Below are 21,864 nucleotides of genomic sequence, written 5' to 3' on the forward strand. Positions count from 1 at the left end.
ACTTTCTGAGATTGCACATATACTTTGTACAGTTTCGTAATGCTTTATACATGTATGGATAGTGTAGTGGTAACACTACATGCCTTTGGAACTTCAAGTCAGGCATTAGACTCCTGAGCGTATGTATCCCAACCAGGGCATCTGCATCCAGTAAGGGTCCCCAGGCTAAACCCACAATGCTAACCAAACCTACCTCAGATATGAGTGAGAGAGAGAGAGAATTGACCTTGTTAATTGCCCGGATTAACAAGTGTTGAGGAACCAGTACAGACTGATGAGAAGTGGGCTATGGGAACAAGAAAGCATACATGAGTAAGGGATGAGAACAGGGCACTGTTGGAATGCTAAAATGCAAGTAACCCCAGTGGAAGTAGCTCAGTGTTCCAACATTTGGAAGAAGAAACTGCTATCACCACTGGATATTGATGAGGTATAACACAAATGCTGCGGTTCATGGCCAAGCTGGAAACCTGAAACCTCTGTGGCCGACTACCAAGATTAACTGCCCTCTGTACAATCCCTACTTTGACCATCACAGAAACTAACCGGATGATCTACATCCTGGCAGTAGTGATCACTGAGATGCTTGACTATGTGATGAACAGCTACAAGGAACAGTGCCCTCCATGGAGAAGGAGACTAGTGGCTAAGATCAAGGCAGTGTGGAAGGAAGCTCCTGTCATCATAGCAACTAAGATGAACAAGCACATGGCTCAATACATGAATGGGTAACAGAAACACAGAGGTAGGAATGGGGGGGGAGAGAGAGAGAGAAGGGCGAAACACTAGCTCCTGGTAGACAGAACAGTTGCCCGAGACCTCAAGGCCAGACTGGCCAACCTGTGCACTGCCTGGATTGACTACAAGAAAGCTTATAATTCAATGGCCCACACTTGGATCAAGGAATCCCTACAAAAATACAAGATGAAGAGAACCCTAAGAGCCTTCATCAGGAATTCAATGGGGATGTAGCCAAGTCAGAGTCAAGTGTGGGATTTATCGAAGAAATGCTCTCTCCCCACTGCTGCTCTGTGTAGGCCTGAGCCCCCTCAGTGAGATCATCAAGACTGGATATGGATGCAGACTACAGAATGATCGTCAATCACTTTGTACATAAATCTAAATGCATGACATCAAGCTGTATGCAAAGAGTGAACAAGATATTGAATCCCTGATCTATTCCACTAGGATCTGGCGCACTGACATTGGCTCGTCATTCTGACTGGAGAAGTGTAGGCGCATGATAACAAAAAGAGGGAACGTAATCAGAACTGAGGGGATTGCACTACCAAAAGGCAACATTGTAGACACTGAGGACAGCTACAAGTACCTGGGAATCTCACAGGCAAATGGGAACCATGAAGAGGCCACTAGCCTCTTCTGAAGAGTCAGCTGAATGGAAAGAACAAGATCCAGGGAATTAACACCTACGCTCTGCAATAATAAATTGGCCAAAGGACGAGATAGAAGCCGCTGACATCAAGACAAGGAAGCTTCTCACCATGCATGGAGGGTTTCACCCCAAGTCCAGCACCCTGAGATTGTACGCTAAGTGGAAGGAAGGGGCTAGTGGGTGTCAGAACACTATCTAGGATCAGACAACAATTATCCATGAGTACATTAAGAAGATGGCCACTACTGACAGCATGCTTAATGAATATCTCAGGCAGCAGAAACCTAAAAAAGAAGAGGAGCAAGGAGAAGAACCATCATTCAAATACAAGCTGCTGCACGGTACGTACCACCGGTGGATAAAAGTGGCTGGCATCCAAAAATCCTACCAGGACAAAGCTGGACTGAAAAACAGCACAGAGGCACTAAAAATCGGCCATCTGCTGCAACCGGTTGGGGTGAGAGAAGGAAGACAGGATAAAGACATGCTGTGGAAGAGAGACAGATTAATAACAAGTATGATTCAGTGCAGAGAGGTCTGTTAATACATAGTGAGTGAGAAAGGTGACTGGAAAGGAAAAACTCAATGCATCATGGGAATCCCCGGCAGCCTACGTCTATTGCAGCATAACTAAGGGAGGATTCAGGGTCACCTGGTCCAGCCCTAACTATATGCTTTAGCAAAAAGGAAAGTTGGAAGCCTAATCTTGAAAGTAGAGATAGTGTCTGTCTCCTGAATCCAAACTGGAAGCTGATTCCACAGAAGAGGGGCCTGAAAACTGAAGGCTCTGCCTCCCATTCTACTTTTAAATACTCTAGGAACAACAAGTAGGCCTGCAGAGCGAGAGCGAAGTGCTCTAATAGGGTGATATGGTACTACAAGGTCATTAAGATATACTTGTAATAATAATCTAATACTTGTATGTAAGGAGCAGGATTTTGAATTCAATTCTGGATTTAACAGGAAGCCAATGAAGGGAAGCTAATATAGGAGAAATATGCTCTCTCTTTCTAGTTCCTGTCAGTACTCTTGCTTGCTCTGTTTTTTTTTTAACAATAAAAACACAGGAACAAGCTCAAAGCACACCATCCATAGAGACAGGGGTCTACCCCACCAGGTAAGACCCCAGGTTCAGGTTGTGCAAAGATGCCCCTGAGACACCCCAGCTTATAAAAGCAGGGTTACATGGAAAATCACAATGGAATAGTTAGCATAGTATCAGGAAACGTCTGTACCAAGTATGGCCTGGAAGTCCCGAGGTCAAAATGGGACATGGCCCCCTAGAATGACCGAGCTAAGACCCTGTGGGACTTTAAGATACAGACAGACAAACTGGTGATGGCTAACCAAACAGACATAGTACTGGTGGGCAAGCAGAGGAAGAAGGCTGTAGTGTTAAATGTAGCTATACCAAATAATAGCAACATTAGGAAAAAGGAACATGAGAAGCTCGAGAAATACCAAGGGCTAAGAGAAGAGCTTGAGAAGATGTGTGGGGTGAAGGTAACAGTGGTCCGAAGGTAACAGTGGTCCGAGTGGTAATCACAGCACTCCGTGCAGTGACCCCCAAACTGGGCGAGTGGCCTAAGCATGTCCCAAAAACAACACCTGAGATCTCTGTCCAGAAGAGCACAGCCACAATACTGTACAAAACCATCAAGCTTCCAGGCCTCTGATAGAGGACCCGAGCTTCCTCCCACAATCCAAAGACCTGCTATTAGGGATTAGGTTAATTGGTGATTCTAAATTGCCCATAGGCGTGAATGTGAGTGTGAGTAGTTGTGTATCTCTCTGTAGTGTATCTCTTAGCCTTGCAACAGACAGAAGATCAGTTCAGCGTGTATCCCACCTCTCATCCTATAGTAAACAGCACAAACGGTATTTATTTATTGTTTATTTTTTCTGATCCATTTTATCTTGGTAAATGGGTAGGTAGTGGAAGGCGATGTTTTTGTCTGTGTATGAGATTCAGCAATGACAAAGTTTTGTTTTTAATTCTATTCAAGTTAATATACACAGTGCTTAAAAAGAAAGCTACCTCAATAAGTGACTCCTTGTTACCAAGATGGCTGTCAAGTGGGATAACTTGTTCCAAGAAAATCTTTGGATGTTACAGATTTTTCTTTTCTTTTTTTGCGAGGCCAGCAGCCTAAGCAGAGAAGCCCAGACCTCCCTCTCCCCAGCCACCTCCTACAGCTTGTCCAGGGGAACACCAAGGCGTTCCCAGGCCACCTGGGAGATATAATCCCTCCAACATGTCCTGGGTCTGCCCTGGGGCCTCCTCCCATTAAGTACATGCCCAGACAACCTCACCCAGGAGACGCCCAGGAGGGATCCTTGTCAGATGCCGGAACCTCCTCAACTGGCTTCTTTTGATGTGGAGAAGCAAAGGCTTTACTCTGAGCCCCTCCCGAATGGCCGAACTCCTCACCTAATCTCTAAGGGAACTCTCTAAGCCAGCCACCCTTCGGAGGAAGCCCATTTCTGCCACTTGTATCCGCGATGTCATTCTTTTGCTCACTACTCACAGCTCGTGATCTTAGGTTAGGGTAGGGATGTAGATCGACCGGTAAATTGAGAGCTTTGCTTTTACACTCAGCTCTCTCTTCACAACGACGAACCGGTACATTATCCGCATCAATGTACCAATCTGTCTGTCGATCTCCCTTCTCCTATCACTCAAGATAAGATAAACTCTTCGAATTGGGGCAGGAACTTGTCCCTGACCCAGGGTGGGCACTCCATCCTTCTCCGACTGAGAACCATGGCCTCAGATTTGCAGGTGCTGATTCTCATTCCCACCGCTTCACACTCGGCTGTGAAGTGTTCCAGTGTGGGCTGGAGGCCATCACAGAATGAAACCAATGGAACCATATCATATGCAAAAAGCAGAGATGAGATTCTGAGGCCACCGAAGTGAAAGATTTTTGCCACTTGTCTACACCTAGAAATTATGTCCATAAAAATTATGAACAGAATCTGTGACAAAGGGCAGCCTTGGCAGTGTCCATAACCCACTGGAAATGAGTCCGACATACTGCTGGCTATGTGGACCAAGCTCTTGCAATGCTTGTTTAGGGATCGAATAGCCTGTAGCAATTGGCCAGACACCCCATACTCCCAAAACACCTCCCAAAGGACACTCCAAGGGACATGGTCAGATACCTCCTCAAAGTCCACAAAGCACATGTAGACTGGTTGGGCAAACTCCCATGCATCCTCAAGTATCCTCGAGAGGATAAAGAGCTGGTCCAGTGTTCCGCGACCAGAAGAAAAAGCACATTGGTCCTCCTGTATCTGAGGTTCAACTAACAGATGGGCTGTCCTTTTCAGCACCCTGGCAGAGACTTTTGCGGGGAGACTGAGGAGTGTGATCGTCCTATAGCTGAAACACACCCTCTCGTCCCCCCCCCCCCCCCCTGTTAAAGATGGGAACCACCACTCCGGTCTGCTAATCCAGTACCTCCCCGGATCTCCATGCAACATTGTAGAGGCGTGTCAACCACGACAGCCCTACAACATCAAGAGCCTTCAGGAACTCAGGGCTAATGTTGAAGCACCTTTGACAGCAATTACAACTTTTTGCACATTCTTCTTTGCAGAACCTCTCAAGCTCAAGGTTGAATGAGGAGCTATGGTGGAAAGCCATTTTCAGATCTCTCCAGAGATGTTCAATATGGCTCAAGTCTGGGCTCTAGCGGGGCCACTGAAGAACATTCACAAAGTGGTTTCAAATAAACTTTTTTCTTATTTTTGGCTGTGGGCTTAGGATTGTTGTCTAGTTGGAAGACAAACTTTACCCCCAGTCTGAAGTCCAGATCACTCCGGGGATGGTTATTGCCAGATCCAGAGTGCTCTGGACAGAGTGCTCCAGCAATGTACAGAGATATCCAGGATACTCTGTACATTGCTGCATTCATCTGACTAGTCTCCTAGTTCCTACTGCTTAAACACATCACCACATCATTATTCTGCTACCACCATGCTTGACTTAAGTTATGGTATTGGCCGGGTGATGGGGAGTGCCTGTTTCCACCAGCCATGATGCTCAGGATTCAGGCCAAAGAGTTCAATCTTTGAGTTCATTTGGAGACCAGAGAATTTTGTCCCTAGTCTGAGAGTTCTTCAGGCATCTTTTGGCAAACATCAGCTTATTGAGGAGTGGTGTCCATCTTGCTACTCTACCATGCAGGCCTGGCTAGTGGAGTGCTGCAGAAAAGGTTCTCCTTTCATAGAACAACACTGGAGCTCTGTCAGAGTGACTGTCGGGTTCTTGGTCACAAGCGGTTGCTCATATTGGCCTGGCAGCCAACTTTAGGTCCTGGTGGTTTCAAACTTCTTCCACTTACAGATGATGGAGGACATTGTGCTCATTGGGACTTTCAAAACTGTAGAAATTATTCTGTACCCTTCCTCAGATCTGTGCTTTGATACAATCCTGTCTTAGAGGTCTACAGACAATTCCTTGAACTTTATGTCTTGGTTTGTGCTCTGACATAGAGAGTAAGCTATAGAACCTTATATATTGGACAGGTATGTCCAATCAACTGCATTTATCACAGGTAAACTCAAAACATGATATAGAAACATCAAACAGATCAGTGGAAACCTTTTGAGAGTTATGGCAAAGGCTGTGAATACATTTGTAAATGTTATATTTTTTATTTTTCTAGTTTTAATAAATTTGCAATAATTTTGTTACGTCCCCAAGAATAAGGGCAAGGGGATGAGGGGAGTAACATTCACTAGTTCCTCAAAGAAAACACCAAGCTTAGTTAACACGAGCAGAATACACCACAAAAGCTAACAACCCAAGACTGGCCCAGTCACTGATTGAGCAGCTGTTCATTAGCTCATCTACTGCTGGGTGACTGATTGTCGGATTGAGTCAGCTGACCACTGGCTCCTCTGAAGAGATGGGTGACAGTGTACAGTATCATAGAAGGGGGCAGTAGCAGGTGACAGTGTCAAGCTGGGAAGAGGTCAAGCTAATGGTGCTGATGTTGGCAAGTCCATTATTCTACAGAGCATTGAACACATGACAAATATAAGTGTCTATGAGCTGTGTCTGTACCTAACTATGTACATGTATGCAGATTATAGTGTGCTGTTATTGGTAGTAGGACTGTAAGAACATAGCTTTAGTATACACAAGAGCAACATTTGTTTTGAATTACACATAAAGCAGCAAACAGTAAATGAGACAGAATTAGATTTTTTTCATCAAAAACTACAGAAATATAATCATACATGTCTTTGTCCTCCAACAGAAAAATTATATTGATGGTTTGATAACGCTTCAACAACATAAAGCCCTGCCGGAAAACTGTATTCCCCACTATGTGTTTGCATATACTTACTCACACAGTTTGCATAAAAAGCCTTTTTTTTTGTCTTCAGACAGAGATGGAGAATACAATCTGAGAACCTTTGGGTTTTTCTGAAGTGCCATCTTCTCTCAAGAATGTAAACACAGCCATTTAAACAGTGAGGAAAGGATGACTGTAATGGTGATGGTTGAGTTGAGGAAAGACACAATGAAGAAGATATGGTTTAAGATATTTATCTCTCCCATGAACATTTAAACATTTCAAGTCACAGAGTACTCGTATGTCACGTATGCTCACGTGTCACAGTGACGAGCGTACCTTAGAAATTCTATATCATTACAGAAAATCACAACCATATGTTAAGCTTACAAGTGTACCTCAAAGCTGGCAGTTGTGCTTGTCTCGTGTGTGTGCTCAGCCATGTGTGTACTGTGTTCATGTGTGAGGCTGTGTGTGTATACAGGTAGATTTGTGTGTGTTAGTTTGTCTGTCTCGGACTGAAGGTGAAAGGAACTCATCCCAACAACGACAGTAGATGTTAGATACTGCAGTTCACACACACACACACACCATGCACAACACGTCACAACAGATCATTCTGCAGGAATCTGCTGCATGTATGGATGTACTGTATTAAATGAGCCTATGGGCTCACCGTTCCCATGCTCAGTTAGCTATTTTTGCATGTGTGTGTCTGTGTGTTTGTTCATTGGCTGTTTTATTAACTCCCTACGAGGCAAGATCACAGCGGAGATCCCTCTGTGGTTCAATGATTTATTTCTTGACGTGACATGAAATATAGTATGGTCCCCTTCCCTCTCACTCTCTCTCCCTCACAGATAGGTGAAACAGACAAAAAAAAGTCTCTGTCACAGCATTATCCTGAAAAGCACCGAGGGGGGAGAGGGACCCTGGAGGATTTATTGCCTTTACCACAGCAAACCTCCAGGGAGACATGTAGAAAGAGAGACATGGGTGGTAAAGGTTTATAAAAAGATGAAAGACACTGAAATGACAGAAAAATGATAACTGGAAAAATGCTGAAGCATGTGCTTGTGATTAAATATCATCACCTGCTTGTCAGAGTTTTGCTGCAGATGTACTGAGACCCTGTAGGCATTAACTGTTGTTGGAGCTCACCTGTGAATAAAACTGGCTCAGTTATTGTTACTAGGAGAATCGACTGGGCCAGTTTCCATCCACTGACCACCCGTCTCACAGATCATGTTCATTTGAAGAAGTCAACATTTTTAATACTGAGAATTATGTAAACTAATGATGATCAGTATTCTTTTTTCTTCTTATATGTAAGCCAATTTAAATGGTAGAACATGAGTTCTACTTTATCTTTCTTCGTTCATCAAAGTATTACACCTTTTCAGTACTCTTTCACTTCAGGTGATATTTTTACTGTTCTACGTTGGCATTTCAAGTATTTGGTTTTAGTAAACTTTTCTGTTTATTTATGCTTATTTATAAACTAACTTAGAAAAGTGTCATGTCATATGTCAAACATTCATGAAAGTATTTTGGCTACCATACTTTAAAACCACTTTAGATATTTCTATTTTTACCAAATGATTTCAAATGGGACTTCCAGTATGGCGGCGAGCTGAGCGGACATGCGTTAACCTGCTCTGCTACCCTGTTGGCAAAATCCTGCTAATATATTGTACTTGAGTAGGTGAATCACCCCTATTTCGACAAATAAACTTAGGGTTATGCTGGTGTCACAGAAGAAAGTCAGTCAAGGGCGGAACAAAACTCTCCAAGCTTAATTGTCGGACTTTACGAAGTCGAGGGCTAGCAAGGATTCATCAGCTAGCAGTGAGGCCATGGACTCCGGCGAGGCTAACGCTAGCGGGACTCCAAAGGTTAATGCGCCGGACAGAAGCAAGGATATGGCGGCAGGAGAGTCCTGCCCCACGTTGGCCATCATCCTGACCGCTATCAACAACATGAAAACAGAGTTTTCCACCAGGTTTGACAGCATAGGTCCGCTATTGAGAGTGGGAGGAAAGACATTACTGACTGTGTAGAGCGCGTCACAGAAGCAGAAACTAGGATTTCAACAACTGAGGATAACGTCGCCTCCCTCCAAACAAAAGTACAAGTCCTAGAAAATAAAAATAAAGATTTGGAGGACAAACTGCTGGACCTGGAGACAAGATCAAGGCGCTCAAATTTGAGGATGGTCAACCTACCGGAGGGAGCGGAGGGCGAGGACGCCTGTGCCTTTCTGGAGAGTTGGCTGCTGGATGCACTGGAGTTGGGCCAAGAACCCACAACAATCCTGCACCCCGTACGCTGATAATGAAATTTCTCAGCTTCAAAGATAAAGAATTGTTGATGAGAGCGGCTAAGACTAAAAGAGAAGTACGATGCAAGAACCAGACGGTGAGGTTTTACCAGGACGTGGCGGCAGGTGTCCACAAGAAACAGAAGGAGTTCGACGAGGCACCAACTCCGCGCAATGGGGCTCCGGTATGGCATCATTCCCCCGGCCCGGCTGATAGTGACATATAAGGAACGGTCCCTCATCTTTAACAACCATGTTGAGGCGGAGGGCTTCATCAAACGGATCAAGTCAAAAGAGGGATCGGACTGATGGTTAGGATACAGTCTAAGTTTACAAAGCAGAAGGTAACATCTGACCTGAGAATAAGAGCAGGATCAAGCCAAGCCGGCTCGGGCAGATCAAGCTATAGTGTTAAATGTATGCTTGTGTCTAATAGCGCGTATTACAGTGCATTTTCTATCAGGGGCTCAGTGCAGGATTAAACCTCTTGAGATACCCATTTCTGTCCTCTAATTTAAAATAAATAAATAAATGAATTTAAAGAGGCCGAACGTATTTCTGCAACAAATGTAAAGTGGTCAACTTCAAGTGAGTGGGGCTCAATCAAACCAGCTGACCACTTCTGATTAGTTTTGCTTAGAAATCTGATTTGAAATGTGAAATGTGATTTCACTTATGGCAAAGCGGGGTGTTTATGAATAGATAAGAATTTAATATCTAACCTTGGTGGCATAAGAGTGCATGGTTAATGTTATAGTTGACAGTTGGATTGTTCGGTTCTACTAGTTCAGCTATACAGTGTCATCCTTGGGTGGGACTGTTAATTGCTACCTGAAAGCTTTAAACATCTGGGGAAGGCCTGGATATGAGTGACGGTGAGGGTATTCGGGCAGTTTCTGTTGTTACTAATAGTATTTATGTTAGCTTTCTGTCTTTTTCTTTTTGTAATTTTTTTGACATATATTTTCACTTGTTTGGGGAATATAACTGCACAATCTACAAGAAATGTCTAGTGAGATAAAAATCAAAATCACATCATGGAACTGCAGAGGGTTACGAAATCTGAAGAAAGTTAAACAAGTCATGAACAAAATAAATTTTTTGCAGTCTAACATTGTGTTTCTTCAGGAAACACATCTGATGCATAACGAGGACTTGAAAATTAAGAGGAGGTGGAGAGGCAAGGTCTTGTCTGCATCGTTTAACTCTCAAGCGAGAGGGGTCACCATTTTGGTGCACGAATCCATACCACTCCAGGTAAAGTCACCAAAGATAAATTTGGAAGTTACCTTGTCATTCAAGGGAACTTACTAAATGAATAAATTATCTTGGTGAACATCTATGCACCTAATACAGACGACCCTATCTTTTTTCAAAACTTATTCCTTATATTGTCCTCTCTTTCCTGGTAAATGTGTGGTGGCAGGCGATTTTAACTGTACTAGATCCGGTGAAAGATAGGAGCTCGGGAACTGAAGAGTCTCACACCCGTAGTAGGGTAACTATACAGCACTTTATGAAGAAATTAAACTTAATAGATATCTGGAGGGAAGAAAAAAATTCAAGAATTGACTTCTTTTTGATATCTGCAGAGTTGAGACATAAAATCAAGGAATGCTCCTATGAGGCTATCCTAATCTCAGATCATGCTCCCAACTCATTGGTATATCAGGACGCAAAGCTTGTGAAAGATGCTAGGATTAGGCGTTGCAAACAAAAATGGTCGGCGGACCCTGGTTTTGTCTCGCTTCTGGATGAACAAATTAGCCTCTATTTTGAAATGAATAAAACAGAAACTTCTGCAAGCATAAGATGGGAGGCTTTTAAGGCTTTTATTGGGGGCCAAATAATTAGCATCACTAGCTCTAAAGCAAGATTGACTTTCCAAAAGGCAAAAGAGTTAAAGGAATAAAGGAAATAGAAAATGAATACTATCAAACAAGGTCCCCTGAAATACACCAAAATGTATTGCTGCTCCGGGCCCAATGCAATGAACTTTCTGCCTCAAAAGCTTTGGTCAGTCTGCTGCAACTTAAACAGTCCTTCTACACTGTAAAACCTCGTTAATTCCCAGAACTCAAAAAAACTATGCAAAGTCGTTGCCTCAAAAAATTGAGTAAAGTTTACTTAAGATAATTAAATTAGGGCAACTTACTCATTTTGAGTACACTGTACAACCTCGTTAGTTCCCAGAACTCAAAAAAACTATGCAAACTCGTTGCCTCAAAAGAACTAAGTTTACTTAAGATGACTGTTAGGACAACTTATTCATTGCAAGTCTGCAGTATTAAGAATAACTTGATATTTCTGACTGTACAATACTAATTGTTTACTTACTGACAAACATTTCAAGTTCAACTAAATGAAAAAACTATTTGTGGCAACCTGAATATGATTAAAAATAATTAACAACACTTTTTGTAATAATGTTAAAATGAGCCGAACTTTTATTTTCAAACACAACAAAGTATAACAGCCAACATACTGGACACTGTTCTGCTTAACAACAAACAATTATAATGCCATCACTGTAATAATCTCACAATGAAACAAAGTCTCAGATGTAATTATTCTGAAAATAAGTTTGTTTTGTACTTACTTATATAATCAAAATAAAATATTTGTTGTTCTGTCACAAGTGCAGTCTCTGATTTAAACAACACATTTGTTTTTCATTCCAACACAGGAGCTGGAATGTTGTAATGTTTTAAGGATGCTTGTTTCCAGTCCAGGCATTACTGCCTGAATGACTGTCATGGATCGAGGTGATCCAAATGTAGGTGCAGACAAAGTCTTTAACTTCCCTTCAGTACAGTGGCAGTGGATGTGGGTTGGAGATGCAGGCGACCATCTTCACTGACCACACCATCTGTGACGGAGGACTCATCTCTCCTGTTGTCCTGCAAGCAAACAATCATATTTTTTGGAACATGAACTTAATTGCTTTCTTTAAACATTTTTTTCTGCGTTTGGTATAAAACAGACTCCAATTTAGACAATCTCAGGCTCCCTCCCCACCAGAGAGGTGACATTCAATGTCCCACTGTCAGTCTGGATAGCCCTGACCCCCACCCAACACACAATAATGTCATGAAAGCATCATTTTAAAAAGGGCTATGCAAACATGGCCAATAACTTTCATTCTGATGTGCAAAATGATTTGGGAACAAAACAAATTTTGCTGTTAGAAAACTTGCAGACTTCACTATATACAGTATAGAGCCTCTAAACTAAGTTTGTAATGTGATCTTTCAAGAAATGCAGACCAACTGTTGTTGTTTGTTTACTTACACAGCATGTCTTGTAGGATTAACTGGAGTCACCAGCAACAGCATAGTGCAGTCATATCTCAAGTCTAATAACAGAAGACAGGAAAAGATCAGAAACAACTTCCCCAAACCAAAGCACAAATCAAACAATAAGTAAAACAGGCTGATCTAAAGTATGATTAAAGTTCAGCCTGATTAATATAAATGTCACTGACAGTTGCTAATGTATTGGGAAACCAAAATACTTACTGATGTCTTTCTGTCCAACAGCAGGAGTGCTGGTCCCGAGCCTCAAACACAGTAAGAAGCAAGCAGAGGGAGAAAAAACAGAACATTTTTCAGAAGCTGATTTGATCCTTAATGGCTGTGCAGTCATAATAACTTACAACACAGAAGGTCCATGTAGACCCCATACAACCAAATTAGACTAACATAGTATTAAAAACACCATCTACTGTGTCTGAATGTGTAGTATTGGCACTGTCAGTTTAATTGTTGTTAAATAAAGGCTAGATTTGACATTAATAGATGCCACAGATGTTCAAAAGCTGCCACAGAGCATTAAAAAATGGACGTCTCCGAAAACGTCTGAGCATTTTTGCAAATATGTGATGTCTTGATAAATCGAGCAGATATTTGAACTTTACACAGCTACATTCTCGCCTGAAAATATCTTAAAAGTTTATTTTGTGACCCAGAAAAAGTAATACGTTTTTTAGCCGCGCTCCTCCGCCATTGCCGCGCTTACAAGTACACACAGGCTCCGACAACCGGCGACAAATGCGATCCTCCTTTTCCCCAGACTACCCTTTCTGGGTCACGAAATAACCTTTTAAGAATTTTTCAGGTGAGAATGTAGCTGTGTAATGCTCAAATATCTACTTAATTTATAAAAATATCACAAATTTGCAAAAGTGCTTCCACGTTTTCGGAGAGCTCTGTTATCCACCAGCGCGATAGCTGACCGGGAGGTCAAGGCTCGATAGACCCGGCGAGCACAGCTAGCTCCTGGCTTATTGTATTCAACCCCCCTGCACTCTTTTGCCGCTCAGGTTAAACATGATATATATAATTAGTTAGTTAGTTAGTTATGGCTATGGCTTGAAATCCCCCCCCAACGGCTGCACCTCCCGAAAAATTATCTCACTTTTTTATTTCAAACAATCAACAGAAAATTTCACAGACATAGTTTTATGTAAGGTTTTTAAGGCTGTGGTGTTAATTTTTAAGTAACATGAGCCCAGCGGCAGCAGCAACGCTAGGCTAACACTAACTAGCTAGCTAGATTATAATCCTGGTGCTAAACTAAGAGAAGCCACAAAATCAGTTTGAATAAGAGTAAACATTTACTCACCAAGTCAGTGTATCAGGTAAAGATCCACAGCAATGACAACAATCTCTTGAGCTGACGCTTTTCCAGGTTTGCTCAACATATTCCATAACAAATGCTGGCACCGTGAACATGTGGACTGATCCGAGAGGGAGGAGGACGGTAGCAGTGTTGCTCCTCAGTAAGGAAAATCGCTATTGGCTGTCCTAAAAGTCGCTAGAAGTCGCTAAATGACGTCATCACCTAATTTGCATAATTGGTCATGCTAATATAATTGTAACCTACGCTTTTGGAGAGAGAAATAACATCGTGGAAGAGACATAAAGTGAGCAAAAAACGTCCTAAATGCATTTAGAATTTATTTAGAACTACAAATTACATTTATTTTAGCAATTATTGTTTTTTAATGTCACAATTCCAACCCTGCTTCTTTATCCGGGCTTCGACCGGCAAAAGTGACCCGAAATAGGCACTCTGGTGGAGTTACCTTATGTGTGTGTGTGTTTATAAGTAGTTTTAAACCTTGTGATCCACAAAACAGCATAACAGTAAAAGAAGAACTGACTGCGTTACAGTCAGTGCGGGAGCAGCGGCTTCGCTCATGCGCGATTCATTTGCAGTTTGGACGCATAGGTGTGAATGTCTCCTGCCCTGATAGCAGCTGGGGGAGGACTATCCTCCGCCTGTGAGTGCTTTAGCACGGGTGAGGTGACCATGGCAGCACCGCTGCTTGTTGAGAGTAAGAACAACACGCCCTTTCACGTCAAAAAGTCGTCATAAATAAGTCTCCAATAACACCAGAAAAAGTCGCCAGATTTGTCGCTAGTCGCTTTTTAGGGAAAAAAAGTCACTAAGGGGGTCTGAAAACTCGCTAAATATAGCAACAAAGTCGCTAAGTTGGCAACACCGGACGGTAGTGACGGGACATTTTCAAACCACATCTTTCATCCGCACTGAGAAGCAAAACTTCCATCTTACTTAGGTTTAAGTTAAGACAACTCAAATAAATTGAGTTTATCAGCGTTTTTGCATAAAAAGTACTGGTGGTAACTTACTTAAATTGAGTTCTAATAACAAATTGATAAAAATTGAGTTCAACCTACTTAATATTTTTAATTAAACACAATATTAGATTTTACCGTGTATCAGGGTGAAAAACCTGGGAAAGTTCTTGCATGGCGTCTCAAGCAGCTCCAGAGTGGAAGGGTTATTATCTATTCAATTCAATTCAATTCAATTCAATTTTATTTATATAGCGCCAAATGTCGCCTCAAGGCGCTTCATAGATACAGAGAAAAGCCCAACAATCATATGACCCCCTATGAGCAAGCACTTTGGCGACAGTGGGAAGGAAAAACTCCCTTTTAACAGGAAGAAACCTCCGGCAGAACCAGGCTCAGGGAGGGGCGGCCATCTGCTGCGACCGGTTGGGGTGAGAGAAGGAAGACAGGATAAAAGACATGCTGTGGAATCTCACTGCAAAATGAGCTAGGAGGAATTATTGTGGATCCGGCAGATATAAATGAATCCTTCAGGAAATATGAAGATCTTTACAGTTCAGAAATATCTAATGACCACTCGGGACTAAAAACGTTTTTAGATAAGATAAATATACCCAATATACCAGAAAACCCCGGACCAATTGCCTCCCAATTGAAATTTATAAAAAAAATTTAAATATAATATAAATATAAACTACATGATAGCATTTCTGGTGTAACAATAGGACAGACAGAACATCGCTTAGCCTTGTATGCAGATGATTTAATTATTTTTCTTAAAAATATTAACAAATCCATCCCGGCTCTGCTAGAATTGAGGAGTTTAGTAAAATTTCTGGTTACAAGATCAATATGTCTAAAACATCCATTACGCTAATAAACCAATTAGATCGGGAAAACCCAACCTCTGTTGTTACTCAATTTAACGTCGTCAATAGCTTCACCTATTTGGGCATCCAAATTGTTCCTTTGCTTAAGGATATCATAGAAATCAACTATAATTCAGTTATTCCAGATGTCTCAAACTCTCTGGATAGATGGACTGCTCTACCAATGTCATTAATGGGGAAAATAAATACTCTCAAAATGAATATACTCCCTAAACTGTTGTACTTTTTTCAAAACTTGCCTCTGCCACCACCAAGCAATTTATTTTATCAACTGAGGACACTCTTCATCAAGTTTTTATGGAAGAATAGGCGCCCCAGGTTGCGCCTATCTCTATTGTATCTGCCTTACGACAGAGGAGGGCTTAAATGCCCAAGCCCACTATGGTACTACTGGGCGGCGCAGAACACTAATGTTTTACTATTCAGAAGAGAATGTGGCACTGTGCAGAGAGATGAAGGGTATGCGCTGAAGTTGCCATTTCCCATTTACCTGTACTCGGCTAATCTTAAGAAACTCAAAAGAAACAGCAAGAATCCCATGGTCAGAAAGATGATTGCTGTGTGGCATCAAGTTAAGACTCACCTCAATGAAGTCACTCTCAGTATTCAGCCCGATATGGGGAAATGATCATTTCCCCCCAGGACGGGGTGAAGGGGGATTTAAAATATGGGCTGAAAGGGGGTTACAAAAAATAGGAGATCTTTGCAATAATAAATAAACATTTACTGTCCTTTGATGAAATTGTTGTAAAGCATGACATAGCCCGCAGTCAGTTCTTTAGATATTTACAGATTTTATTAGAGCACAGCAAAACCAGTCCTTGTCCATTCCTGGCCTATCAACACTTGAAGAAATTATGGTGAAAGATTGCCGGGGAAGGGGCTTGATTTCTAAAACCTATAATGAACTGGTGGCCACCTCTACAGAAACATCCGTAAAGAAGCTTGAATCCTGGAGAGAAGACTTACAGGAGAACACCTCCCTTGAAGAGTGGGAGAGGGCTTGCACCAGGGCACAATCACAAACAGCGAACACTCGTTTAAATCTCTTGGTTAATGCGTACGTATATGACTCCAGTCAAACTTAATGCTTTCTACAGTACCATCCCAACACTTCTCCATTGTTTGTGGCAGTGTCCTGAAATTAGGAAATTCTGGGAAGAAGTGAAACAATGCACTGAAGAAATACTAGAAATAAAAATGCATTTAGATCCAAAACTTTTTCTGCTGGGCATCTGTCCAGCTAACTGTAATATAACAAGGAAACATCGCTTATTTTTAGACACAGGGCTGCTGATGGCTGACAGAGTGATTGCCATTACTTGGAAAGAGGTGAATAGACCGAGAAGAAGTAAATGGATTTCAGAGTTAACATCTACTCTGCCCTTAGAAAAGATCACCTAAGCAATCGGGGGTAAGCGGCGATACTTTGACAGCATCTGGGGCCCCTTCAAAAACTTCCTTGCTAATAAAAACTTGCCCCACTTGGTGGAAACTTTTGGGGAGGATTCATAGGTGGCCCTCTGCAGTCCACTTGGGAATATGTTTATTGCTTGACATTGAACAACTACTTTCTAATTTACATACAACGTATACCTGTGAGTGTACCTGTTTTTCTTGTTTGTTTGTTTTGCTTTTGTGTGTTGTTTTTGTTGTTTTGTTGTTGCTGTTTTTTTCTCGTCCTTTCCTATATGGTGGTGTGTGCATAAAGGCAGTGTGTGTAGCTTGTAGCTTGTAGTTTAGCTACTTGTTTTGTTACGCTTCGTAGATGTGTACAGTGCTATGTTCAAAATCAATAAAGACACTGTTGGAAAAAAAAAGATTTCAAATGTTTATGTAAATATTTCTCCCAGTAAATATTTAACCCTGTCATGCATGAATTATGACAACCTCAATCTGTTTGTTTTTTTCTAAAGAATTTTTATTCATCTTCAGCCATGAAAAGATGAAAAAAAATACTGATTGAGGTTGTTATAATTCATGCACGACATGGTTAAATGACACGTCATACATCTGTAGTAACACAACAACGACCAGTGGGTGGCAGAGTATGGAGCGACACATCAGAGTCCGATGTAATGGTTTATGTGCAGGTACACCATCAACACTGACACAAGCACAACAAACTTTGAACAGCTGTCCACTGTAGTGACCACTATGGTCACAATCTAGCGTGAAAAATTTGCCAAATCAAAAAAGTAGAGCTACCTGCTGCGGTGAATCAGGCAGCAGCATTTTCATGGATGTCTCACGTGTTGTTTCATTGTTTCTTTTACATCAACTTAACAATTCAACAATTCTTCAGCGGATGAACGACAGCATTGGCAGAAGTTGATACATTTGTTTACTTTTAAATAGGAGGTTAATAAAAACTATTACTAATTTCTTTTTATTGAACATCTTCAGTGTTAACTGTAAATAGAACGACATCATAAAGAGACTATTTTTTCCTTTCCGCTGACATAACAATAACATCGAAGAACAAAACGAGCAGCTGTGGCTCAGGAGAAGGCTGGTGGTTTGATCCCGGGCTCCTCCGGTCTGGATCTATCCACGAAGCAGAATACTGAAGCACTGAAGCATTTATCCGAGTGTGAATGTTAGACAAAAGCACTTAGGGACAGAAAAAAGTGCTTGTGTGATGTGTGTGAATAAGCTGAACGAGCCTCATAATAGAAAGTGCTTTGGGACTTAAATACAGTAGGAAAGAGCTATAAGTACTAGGACCACAATGACACACGGCTACAATGAACTCTGTGTGTAGCAGCCTAGCAAGTGTGTGAAAGTGAAGCTCGTGTGTGCATTTGCTTGTCTTGTTGAGAGATTGGGGGAAGAAAAAAAGTAAAGAATGAAAGAAATAAGAGGGGGGGGGATTGCAGTGGCTCCATTCTCTTTTGCTTCTTTTTATTCTGCTGCTGAATTCACCCTCAACCAAAAACACCTCACATTCTGTAATTCCCTCCCCCTGTTTGTGCCTCTCTCTCTCTCCTACTCTGCAGCAGACTACAGCACAGTCAGCTACTATGGGGACTGCAGTCTTACGCTATAGCACAAGCAGAGAGCTGGGGGTGGGGGGTTGAACGAGGTGGGGGAGTGAGAGCATATTGGGTGGAGGGTTGGTGAGAAGGGACTGAATAGCAATAATAAGCAATATAGCACTCATCTCTGATTATGTAGCACAGTAATAAACCACAGTGAGCTGTCAGTGTGATGACACGAGAGAACGAGATCGGAGATGGACGATGTGGATTGTGAAGTAGAAGACAGACAGAAATGGGCAAGCCTGGCACCTTTGCAAATATAATACACATACTTAAGGACAGACGCCACAGGACAGCAACTCATGCCGTCCTGCTTTTCTTTGTCAAATATTTTTTTGAAGAAACGTTTAAACCTTCATCCTGAAACAAGCTAATCGGCTAACAGAAGCTGGACTTTAGCTTACCTGAGCATTGCTGCTGCAATGACCATCCACCTCTCAACCCAATCTTTTGTCCCAGTGCTGGCACCAAAACTATTGACTGCAACACTTTCAAAGTCACTTCCACTGTCACACTGATGCTGTCCTAACTCCCTCAACCATGACATCAGCTTGTCTTTTTTTGTACCATCACCCCCATTATTCAGTCACTCGTTTGCTGCCATTTACATTGCAGACCACAGGTCCTCATTCCTGTGATATCCACATATGAACGCAACACTATGGTTAAGAAAAGATCTTGGTTCGTATAAGGTTTTTGTCTGCACAAACTGGGGTCCCCTGTATAGACACGAGGACCATCTACAGCCAGACTGCCTGCGTTTCTGCATAAAGGGCATTCTGTGTCCTGCACTTGCACTAAAACTTGCAGCATCATTCTATTTGACTGTATATTGTGAGGAACAAGCCTCTCTGAACTGCAACACTTGCATAAACTGAGTGAGATCCTCTTTGACCTGTACAGCACATACTGATAGAGATGTTCACCTATATCACTGTTGACGTCTGATTGCTGTTTCACATGTGGATACGGTGCTGGGCCACAGCTGGTTACAGTTTGATTAAATTAATCAAGCAGCTTCTTCTTCTTGTTGTCTTCAGCTTGAGAAAATAAGGTCTGAAAATTATTTATTTACTGTAGTAATCTAACAAGTTTTACTTGAGTTTTTCACAAAAACAACACCTGTGGTTTTCACAAATTAAATCTCGAGCCACTTTGGTTTGTGCACTGGTGCATTGCAGCATTTGTCAGAAGCTGATTTGCCTTAATTCTACTAAAAGTTCAGAGTATCAATCATCACAACGCAGCTCTCCTCGAAATGACTGTTGTTGCACTGACTCTATAAAAACCAAGAGAATTCCCTCAGATAGCTTTGCTGACATCTTATAGTTTTCTCTAATCAGCAGAACTTTCAGTAAACTTAAAGTGGGTAAAAAAGCAGAATATTTAAAATACAATACTCTAGATAGTAAAGCCCACTTTACGGTAAATAGCCTGGTTCTTATTCAGCGTCCTTCTAGTCACCACTCTATACAAAACGCATCATTTACCCGAACACTGTCTACATGTAAGTGCTTTCTGCCTCTGATAAATGCACCACAGAGCAGACTGGGCTTCAGTATCTTGCCCAAGAATACTTTGGCATGCCGACTGGAGCAGCCAGGGATCACACGCTTAACCTTCCAATTAGCATGTGACCTAATCTAGTCCTGAGCTAGTCCAGTTTCTCCTCTGTTGAAAAGCAGACCAGCTGCACACAAACATCTTCAAACTGCTTTGGTGCCAGCGAAAAGGTTTAACATAGTCTCACCCTCCACAAAATATTCTCATGCAACCAAGAAGCTCGTTACATATCAAAGCCAGTCCTTTTCACCGTGATGTTGTGATGCTGTCAAACAACCGCTGGATCAATCACTGGATTTAAGAACCGGAGGCAGTTTAGATGGACTTTAATTCAAGAATAGTGAAAACTGAAAATGAAGGTGAGCTCCTGTTCTCTCGTGGACCCCGTGGACTCTGTGTCCACACAAACACCAGCTGCGAGTTCAGGTTAGAAGGCCATTTGTTGTTAGTGGTCTCTTTGAGCTCCTCTTTCCTCTCTTCTCCTTCCACTTACTCCCAGCCGCAACTTGGAACAGGAACTGCCCAAAAAGACTCATTGGCTGTCCTCTGCCACCCCCGGAGGCCATCGCCACATCCTCAGGGTCCAGGGCCATCACAGGTGACCCAGTGCACTCCCCCTACCACCTGTTTGACCAGCAGCTCAGGTCAATCAGGTCCCACACCACCAGACTCACTAACAGCCGCTTCCCCTGGGCCATTCAGACTGTTAACAAGCACTATCCCCCACAGCCCACCCCTGCCCACCCACCTCACAACCTGAGCCGTGGTCTCAGAAACCTTCATCACTCAGGTCTTTTCTTTTCTTTTCTCTGGGCTTCTTCCAAGCACTTTACAGCTATTTTGTTCTAAACGTGTGCCTCTCTCTTCTTTTTGTGTACGTCCCTCTTCACTGTAAATACTTCTCGTGTTTGTTATTTATTCCTGCTGTCTGCTGTGTATATTTTATTCTGGCACCGCTGGTTTTGTTGCACATGTACAATGACCAAAAAGGGCTATTCTATTCTATTCTATTTTTGCATTCTGATATTTATCTTTCTATTAAAAGACAGCTCAGTTCTTGCTTGATTGTAAGGGCATACTTTCCTATTTTCTAGGGCCTTTGACTTCTGATTGTGATAAAACTCCTACATGTACACAGCATGTTGAGATTACTGTTGCAGGTCGTTGGTGTTATATGGTATAAATCTTCTGACTCATTATAGTCAGGACAGAACATTTGAATCATTCTGAAGTGAGTTCCTGGGAGGCAACAACATTTAGAAACAGACAAAGCAGTTGTGAACAACATTGGAGCAAGAGCAGTACCTAAACTAAAGTCTATGTAAACTGCATGTGCACATGTACTGGGACAAAGCTCTAGTGTGAGGATGCACAGCTGACGTTCCTTTATTACATTTTGATCACTTTACTCATAGAGGTGACCTCTAGACTGTTGAATAATTTTCACAAAGTATGGATTGACAAGACATAGATATGGAAAAAACATGTGTGATGTACGATAGACATTCAGGATGGATGCACACTTGTGAAACATTTGTGAGATGGATGGGCTGATGCGCACTGAAAGAAATGCTGTCAGCAGGAGCCACAATCCTCATGCAAAATGATTCATGACAAAGATCAAACATACACCACTGTGGCTTTTTTTAACCCGCAGAGAACTGAACGTCCTTTAATCCTCCAACAGTATCCAGAGAACATTTACGCGCAACAATGCGCAGTGGCCAAAACAGTGCCAAACGCATGAG

The 21,864-nt window shown here is 42.1% G+C and overlaps 1 protein-coding gene across 12 annotated transcripts in view; it reads right to left on the bottom strand.

Moving 5' to 3' along the window:
- kcnc3a (potassium voltage-gated channel, Shaw-related subfamily, member 3a) overlaps positions 1-21,864 on the bottom strand; it is a 118,098-nt gene that overhangs the window by 95,242 nt on the left and 992 nt on the right. The window lies entirely within an intron of this gene.

This window comes from Neolamprologus multifasciatus, chromosome 4 (assembly GCF_963576455.1).
Source record: "Neolamprologus multifasciatus chromosome 4, fNeoMul1.2, whole genome shotgun sequence".
Classification (NCBI taxonomy): Eukaryota; Metazoa; Chordata; class Actinopteri; order Cichliformes; family Cichlidae; genus Neolamprologus; species Neolamprologus multifasciatus.